Source organism: Adiantum capillus-veneris, chromosome 8 (genome assembly GCF_014529385.1).
Source record: "Adiantum capillus-veneris isolate H3 chromosome 8, ASM1452938v2, whole genome shotgun sequence".
In the NCBI taxonomy this organism is placed as follows: domain Eukaryota; kingdom Viridiplantae; phylum Streptophyta; class Polypodiopsida; order Polypodiales; family Pteridaceae; genus Adiantum; species Adiantum capillus-veneris.
In genome coordinates, this window is record NC_140938.1 from 152,724,047 (window position 1) to 152,732,546 (window position 8,500).

Sequence of the window (8,500 nt, forward strand, 5' to 3'; positions counted from 1 at the left end):
ACTATGTTTTTGTTTTATTTTTAATATGTATGGGTATAAGAATATACAGACACGATCCCTAAAATTTGGAAGTTACGAGGTCAGGGAAAAAGGTTAAGGGGGAAGCAATTGAATGAACATGCGAGGAACGACTCCCCCCTTCCTTGGGTAGATCATACCTTTTAAAATGAAGTCTTCACCTGTTGAAACCAATTGTTCCAATCGATAACAGGAGGTGATGTTGGCAAATAGCTTTGTATGACCCTAGTTGCAACATCAAGCTGCAATGGTGGTAAGGTACTCCCCCAAGAACGAACATGAAATATTGAATCGGATGGTGGGTAGTTTACAATGAGTGATGTAGGGTGTTTGATATTTTCTGAATAATTTACAGTGATAGGGGGTGATGGTGTAGAAGCTTCAACAGCATTGGATAAACTTAATGAAGAACTAGAAGCTTCAGATGACTCATCTCTTTCTAAGCTCGATGGATATGAGGGGGCATTGACATGAACTCTAGGTCCAGTGAATCCTGATCTACAAGCTTCCCTTTACCCAGGTCATCCACAGGAATTGGCAATGTAGGAGTGGATAATCGATCTCTTGCACGTGATGGTGAAGGAGTCAACCGCTGTTTAGGCACCCAAATTTAAGAACTTCCCTCATAGTAGCCTCGGGCTTCAAGAAAAACTTTAGGTACCCAACATAAGGTAATCTAAAGATTGCATTTGTAGTTGCGCTTTTTACGATGCTTCCTCCTTGAACGAGATGGAGAAGTGGAAGAATTAGGTAATGAAGCCTTGGGAACCCACGCATACTTTATTTTTTGCACCGTAGGTTCAACCCTTGTTGGGGCTACACTGATTGTGTCAATCGTGGAGGTTGAATCCTTAGAGAGATCAAGATCAATGGAATTCTTTTGAACCTCATGTGGCTGTGGAGTGTCAATTTATTGAGTAATAACTTGTGGCTCAGGCTTCATCTCTGGAGCGGTAAGGCTCATAGTTGGCTTTTGTGTCTACACTCCTAGTCTCCCAACTAGTGTGCCTTGGTTGGTTTCCTAAGGCCTTTTTAGTGGGAGTATTTGATCTAAGAAACGAATCCAAAATATGGATAATGTGACTACGTTTGTGGTTTATTCCACCAAAAGAGCGAATAAACCACAAATGCCTCGAAAAATTAGACCAATTTCCTTGTTTTGTGTCTCTTAGTAGAAATCCACCCTCTACCACACGTCTCTCCCCTTGCCTGACAGATGGAATGCCAGCTCTCTCTCGCTCTTAAGGATTCTAGGCTCTCTCTCTCTCTCTCTCTCTCTCTCTCTCTCTCTCTCTCTCTCTCTCTCTCTCATCTCGCTCGCGATCTACTGCACTTGCCCTTGATGTCTGTGTGCCAGTCAGAATCCCGCCCTCTATTGAGCTGCCCTCTATGTATTAGCAAGGGCTTTTTTGCGCATGCACTGCAGTTCTCTCCCAAGGAAGGAGGGCTCAAAGGCCTACTGTTGTGCTACAAAAAAGTGCATGGTGTTGCTCCTCCTCTTGCAAGTCGCATGCCTTTGCTTTGGATCGAGTTAATTAACAACATTATTTAATGTAAGTGATAGTGAGCTTTGGCGATTGATTTATTCATATAGCTATTCGGTTCAGTAGCACAACATGTGCACCAAATGACATTGGTCTAGGAGAACTACACCTTGTAATATTGTTTACTTTTGTCTAGGAGAACTATGCCTTGTCACATTGTTTACTTTAGGTTGTGTTGTTAAGATTATCCAATAGACTTATGACACGTGGCATAACTCTTCTTGCGTGCTTTTTTTCTTTTTTCTTGAGGCTCCTTGAGTGGCGTATTTTTGTAATTTTCTTTCATGTCATACCGTCAGAAAAGGTTTTGGAAAACAAACTTTTATTTTTTCAAATGAGTTTTGAGATCTAACAACAAATCCAAAAGGCACAGTATTAGTATGTACTTTGAATAGCATATCGTTCGAGGTTTTTTACCGTCTCTTCTTGAAGTTTCTTAAAAATCTCGATGACCTTGCCACACAATTAAAATTAGTAGTTAGTTATTGCTTTGAGCAAGAGTAGTCACATATTATATAATTTCCATATTCATAGAGATGCATTATGTGCACAGGATGCTTGTGCCCAGATAAAAAGAAAAAACCATACTTGCATATGGCAGGGAGGTGGCACCATCCTCACCCAAGTTCCATAAACCATAGGGAACATGCCCTTCCCTGGTATACTTGTTTTCTCCTCCAATGTTAGAGGGCCACATTATGCTTCTCCTCCAGTGTTGGAGGGACCTTTTTGTTATAAATACTATAGTTGCACACGAAGGAGTCCTTACCTTTAAGTTGACATAGAATTTAGTGTCCTCAAGCTTGGCTCCAATGAACTAGACAGCAAGCTCGATCGAAAGTACCTCTCTTTGTCATAAGATTCTAGCTATCCAAAGTTTCATGTGTAGCAGGCAAAACAAAGTGGTATATTATGTAGGTAAAATTCTTGCAACATCGTCCTTATATGAACTTTTAGGATACTCCTTCTTGGGAGGAAATATGCTAGGATATGACTCCTACTTTCTGTTGTCGCTTGCAAAGCCTAATGCTCGACTATTTTCTCAAAGTAGGCTACAAAAATCTCAAAATCCTTTTATACCGTAGACAAATGCACCACTTTCCACTCTTGGAAGTGAAAACAACCAAGGTGGCTAGTGTTGCTGCCACTTTTGTTGACCTCTGAGCACCTCCATGTGTTGTCAGCTTGATGGCACCCTCACTCGACTTTCCCATGGAAAACTCGGCACAACATGCTTCTCTTGCGGACCCTCTTGCAAGTAATTTTGGAAGTGAGAAGGCGTGTTGGGACATTAATCTCATCAAAGCATCCTTGCACCCCAGCTCTGAAAAAATGTCTCAGGCAAGGAATAATATTGTTCCTCTGTATAAATTGTAAGCTACGCTTCTACTACTCCTCCAATATATAATAGCTTCTTTCATAGACACATGATCCATGCAATTCGTGTATAACAGAAGCAAAAGCTATGTAGATTATAGCTCTTGTTTTGGGTTTTCACAATCACCTTGCCACCATAGCTATGGGAAGGAGGAAGTAGCATGTTAGAAAGCTCTATGCTGAACAAGAGTGCAGATTAGGGAGAACTCGACCCTGAAAGTTTGAACTTGACCCTTCGGGAGCTGGAGTGACTCATGCAAGAACTAGACCATGAAAGCTTCAACTCGGCCCTTGGGGAGCTGGAGTGACTCATGCTCGATCAACGAAAACATTTGCAAATGTTCATGCGTGAATTAAAGAGTGCTGTTGAAATTGCATGGCCAACAATTTCCTCCTGTCGATTCTCTCAAGCTTGAACCTTCACATAACAACACACTGTGGATCATCAAAGAGAGGGTTGTTGCGAGTGTCTCACGTGTTGACTGCCTCGTACAGAAACCTGTACCATTGCCTTGTACAGAAACCTGTACCATTGCAAGACACCAACAGCCTGCCTATCCACAGTTGTTGCATGGTAGCACCCGGTAGCCAATGGTACAAATAAGATCGGCGGGACATGGGCTTGCTTACATGCATCGAAGTGGAAGCTACACCTTCCCTGCACCTTGTCACACACAGTCGGCAGACACAATTTGATGGCTGAGCTGGAATGCCACGCAATGGCCAGAGCACCCTCAAGCTCATCCCGGGGGGTAACCTCGCCCATGCTCTCCCAATAGCCAATCAACAAAAGGGGGAAGCCTGCAAAAGCTACACAAATTTTTCTGTGATGTTGCTCTGTGTGACAAACTACCCCGGTAGACACGGTGTCCATGCTCAGCTTCGACGCGGGCGAGGCGGGCAGCCTACGCTAGCTCAGACTTGACCGTCGGTCACGTTTGATACGGGCCATAAACATACAAATACACCCCAGTTACAACAGCCACTCTGATGAAATTATCGAAAGGAATTCCACTCCCACTAGCAACCAAATGCATCAAGTAAAACTACAGAATGAGATTCACAATGGGTATGGCCATTTTCTTACATATTCAGGTGATACACAACACGAGGAGAGCGCCTTCTAAGATCTGCTCTCCCAGAAACTTGCCTCGTTTAGGAATCAGCAAGCAAACATATCAAAATAGAATGCATTAATGTATCAATAGACATAGTCTGTGTAGTGCACAATGCTAGATGAAAACGTTTTCAGACTGCTCTGTCAGACAGCTCAAGCAGTCGGTGATTGATCGTAGGAAATGAGAAGGACCTACTATTTGGGGCACCGCCATAGCTGGATCGACAAACGAGCGGCAGCGCAGTTGTCCAACTCGATCAGTGCTGGGTGCTCGAGAACACAGTGGCTCGTTTCAAGAAATGAAAGGTAGTGGACAAGGAGAGCAAGGATTGAGAATTGCTGGTGGAAGTTGAAGAGGAGTGGAGGTCGCTGCCGCAAAGAAGTCCAACACTCACTTCCAGGGCCCTGCTCGCCATAGCTTGGGTGCGCGTTCTCTCTCTCTCTCTCTCTCTCTCTCTCTCTCTCTCTCTCTACATGCGAGAGATTTCAAATATGAGATAGGGCCCAAACACAATCTCTATACTGCCATATCCTCGCTCTGATCCTCTCTTTCTCTTATATATGGAAGTGCGTACTCTCCCTACCTGCTTTTCATCCGCCTTTGGTTTTTTTTTTTTTTTTGCTTTTCACACTGGTGTTCGCTTTGTCTTTCCAATAGTAGCACAACAAGTGGCATAGCTGCCCTTGCGTGATTTTTTGTGAGACTCTTAGTATATCAAGGTAATCAATGGTGCACTTGGTTGCTGACATCCACATTCTACCTAAATTGATAGTGCCTTCCATAGTACCAGTGGACATGACCAAAAAGTCTTGCACCAGAATTCCATTATCATAGGCAACAGGAGTGTTCAAGATTGCCAACACCTTGGTCGTCTTTTTATTGATACCCTTTATATGAATGGTGCTTGCAGATAAGGTCGGCTTCCCCAATTGACACCAGACGCCATATGATAATAGATTATGTCTAGAGCCTGTGTCCAATAATGCATTGTACAAGACCTTCCCATATGGGCTATTCAATTCAATTGGGTATCGGAGAGGCGAATCAGAATCCAAAGTATCCTCATTAGTATCCACGAAAAATGCTTGAGTAATGCCAAGGTTAGCCTCGCATTGGCATCTCCTCTTATATTTCTTACCTCTCTTGTCTAATTTTCATGAGGAGGGAGAACCTAGAGATCCCTCCGACATGTTTTGTGTAGGGTACCACTCTCTCATGTGGTAATCAGATGAAGAATCAGTTGCCACTAGGCGTATGTCTTGAAGTACACTACCTTGGGTCCCGACGGGAGGTTCTAAACCTAACATAGGCACTCTCTAATTGGTCAAGCTCTAGCACTCGCCCAAAGCATAAGTGCATAAGTGTTCAATGCCCTAGAGGTGTTGGCAAGCACCCTCGGATGTGTTTCTTCCGGTTTTTTGGGTGTTTTTCTACTTGGTTTTGTGTTGTTGCTTTTATAATTTTTATAATTTTTTAAGGCTCGCTCATCGGACTAGGGCATGTGATAGCTCAAAATGAGCGTGTCGTTTGGGAGGTCTTGTCTCACTTTATAGCACATCGTTTGACCAACAGAGGTATATGTGGCCCCCAAAATGGTCAAATTCTACCAAGGAAGTTGGGAGAAAGGGTCAGTGTTAGGGGTGACACTTGGAGGAGGAGGCCTCCCCTTTGTCCCATACACCCCACTCCCCCCCTTCAGGGACTAGCCTATATATATGGGAGTGCTCCTACACCTATATCAAAAAAGACTAAGCTCAAGCTCAAGCTCAAGGAATGATCCCGTATATATCTTTTTGGGCAAAAAAAAATTAAAATTTATTTTAGTTTTCCAATTGCCCTCCTGATTTTGTTTCAAATGCATTTTTTTTTTTAATAAAAAATGAACCTAACCTTAACCTGGTCTAAACGCGGTCAAAACAGGTGCAAATTAAACGTAGGAAAGCACAGAAAACATAGAATACGTAAAAAACGCAGAAACGGGAAGAAAATACAGAAACGGGAAGAAAAACACAGAAACACAGAAAACATAGGTACATACAACCGAACAGAAAAAAAAAAAAAATATGCACGCACACACAGGCCTCCCTCGGCCGCCAACCGCACAGAGAAAAAACAAAAAACCTGACATGCAGCCGCACAGGTCGTCCATGGAGCTTGATACACAAAAAATCCCCGACAACGATGCCAAAAATGTACGCTCTTCTGTACGTGTCTTTGCAAGGGACTTTCTATTCCGCCATGAGCGAGCCACGGAGGTTCCAAGCACACAATCGGATAGACAAGCTCACACAGAAAGATAGACGTGTCACTCACCTTCCTGTGCCACTACGGATGAGGGATTCCCGTGTCCGCATGAAGAAGAAGCTGGTGTCGCCGCCGCTCAACCACCTCGCCACCGTCGCTCGCGCCGTCGCAAGAGCTCGACCGCATACTCTCTCTCTCTCTCTCTCTCTCTCTCTCTCTCTCTCTCTCTCTCTCTCTCTCACACACACACACACACACACACACACTCGCACACACGAATGCACGAACGCAAGTAGAGAAGGAGAGGAGGAGCAAGAGCACCTTGTATTAGCACTTGAGAGAATGAGGGTTTTTAGGTTACAATGGCCCTTTTATAGGTCTTAACCCTATTCACACATGGGCGGCCAACCCTAACCCTAACCCTAAAAATGGTAAAGTTTATATACACCTCATAAATGTAATCCATGTCCACTAAAGCATTAAACGGTATCGACAAGTCCCGTCCATGACTCAAACAAAGTAAATAAAGGAAACGTCCATCATGGGTTAACACTTGTCTCTCTTGATGTGCATACCAAGAAAGTGATTTGCATCTCCCAAGTCTTTCATGGAAAACTGAGTACTTAGCATCTTTTTCAAGTGATTGATCTCTTCAATTGACTTCCTTGCGATAATACATACAAGATCAAGATGATTAAAGAATCATCATTCAACTTTCTTGTGTATAAGCAATGATCCTCTTGGCTCCTTGTATAACCCTGAGGCTACATGAACTTGTCAAACTTTTGGCATCACTGGCTTGAACCTTGCTTGAGGCCATACAGTGCCTTTTTAAGTCTATATACCAATTCTTCCCTCGTTGGCTTTCACATACAAAACCTCTCGTTGTTTCATGTAGAAATCTTCTTTAAGATCCCCGTGAAGAAATGTTGTCTTCACATCCATTTGGACAAGTTCCATGTCCTTGATAGCAACCAAGCCAAGCACGGTGCGAAGTGTAGTCATCTTGACTACTGGAGAGAAAATCGCATCAAAATCTACACCCTTTTTTTGCTTGAAACCATTGGTAACTAGACGAGCCTTGTACTTATGTTCGGAATCTTCTATTGTATACTTCTTCTTGTATACCCGCTAACAAGGTAAAGCATGTTTGCCTTGTGGTAGTTCAACCAGTTCCCATGTCTCATTAGCCACAATCAAGTTGTACTCTGATTGCATAGCCTGCTCTCACCTAACGCTATCACCCATCTGTATAGCTTCCTTGTATTAGGTTGACTCTCCAAAGTGAGTTACCAATATGTGTTGTAGACCTGGCTCAAACCGCTCGTACGCACGTGATACTCTTCTAGAGCATCTTGGTGCCTGTCTGGCTGCTGGTGGACTTTGCTCTCTCTGGAGCAATAGTCGTATCTTGCACTTGAGAACTAGGTGCATCACTAGTAGACTGAGGTGGTTTAGAGGCTACATTCTCAAATAGAACGCATATGTACTCAATATCTTTAATGGGTTGCTTGTGCATCTTTGACTCATTGAAAGTGACATGTAAGCTGCAAATGACTTTGCGGGATTCTGGGTGCCAAAGACGATTGCCCATCTCTCCATCTCCACCATAGCCAATAAAGATGCATTTGTGTGACTTGGGATCTAACTTTCGATGAAGTTCTTTGGGCACATGTGCATATGCCTCACATCCAAACACATGTAAATGCTCATAGCTTGGCGTTTTCCTAGTCCATAACCCCTCTAGAATCTTGAAATTCAAAAGAGAGATAGGTGACCTGTTTATAATGTGCATTGCTATCAAGACAGCTCCCCCCCTAAAAGTCTGGAGTAAGATTCACCGTAGAAATCATAGAGATAACTCGCTCTTGAATGGTGCGAATCATTCTCTCAACTATCCCATTCTGAGTAGGTGTGTATGGAGCAGTGAACTACCTACAAATGCCTCTTTGATTGCAAAAATCCTTGAACTCTATGGAGACATATTCTCCACCATTGTCCATGCAAAAAAGTTTGAGCTTTCTCCTTGATTGGTTCTCAACCATGGCGAGGAATTTTGGAACGTAGAAAAGACTTCATCCTTATGCTTAAGGAGATATGCCCACACCTTCTGGTAAATCATCTATGAATGTAAAGAAGTAGTTTACCCCACCTTGAGTCTTATGTGGCATTGGACCACACAAATCACTGTGCACTAAG

General features: G+C 43.2%; 1 pseudogene across 1 annotated transcript; it reads right to left on the reverse strand.

The window, feature by feature from the left end:
- Window positions 1-1,273: 1,273 nt before the first annotated feature.
- On the reverse strand, window positions 1,274-4,620 carry LOC147453182 (uncharacterized; annotated as a pseudogene). Its single transcript, XR_015188953.1, has 3 exons — window positions 4,253-4,620; window positions 3,445-3,749; window positions 1,274-2,872 (listed from the first exon to the last, which is right to left on the reverse strand). The product of XR_015188953.1 is annotated as an uncharacterized LOC147453182 (transcript).
- Between the last annotated feature and the right edge of the window lie 3,880 nt (window positions 4,621-8,500).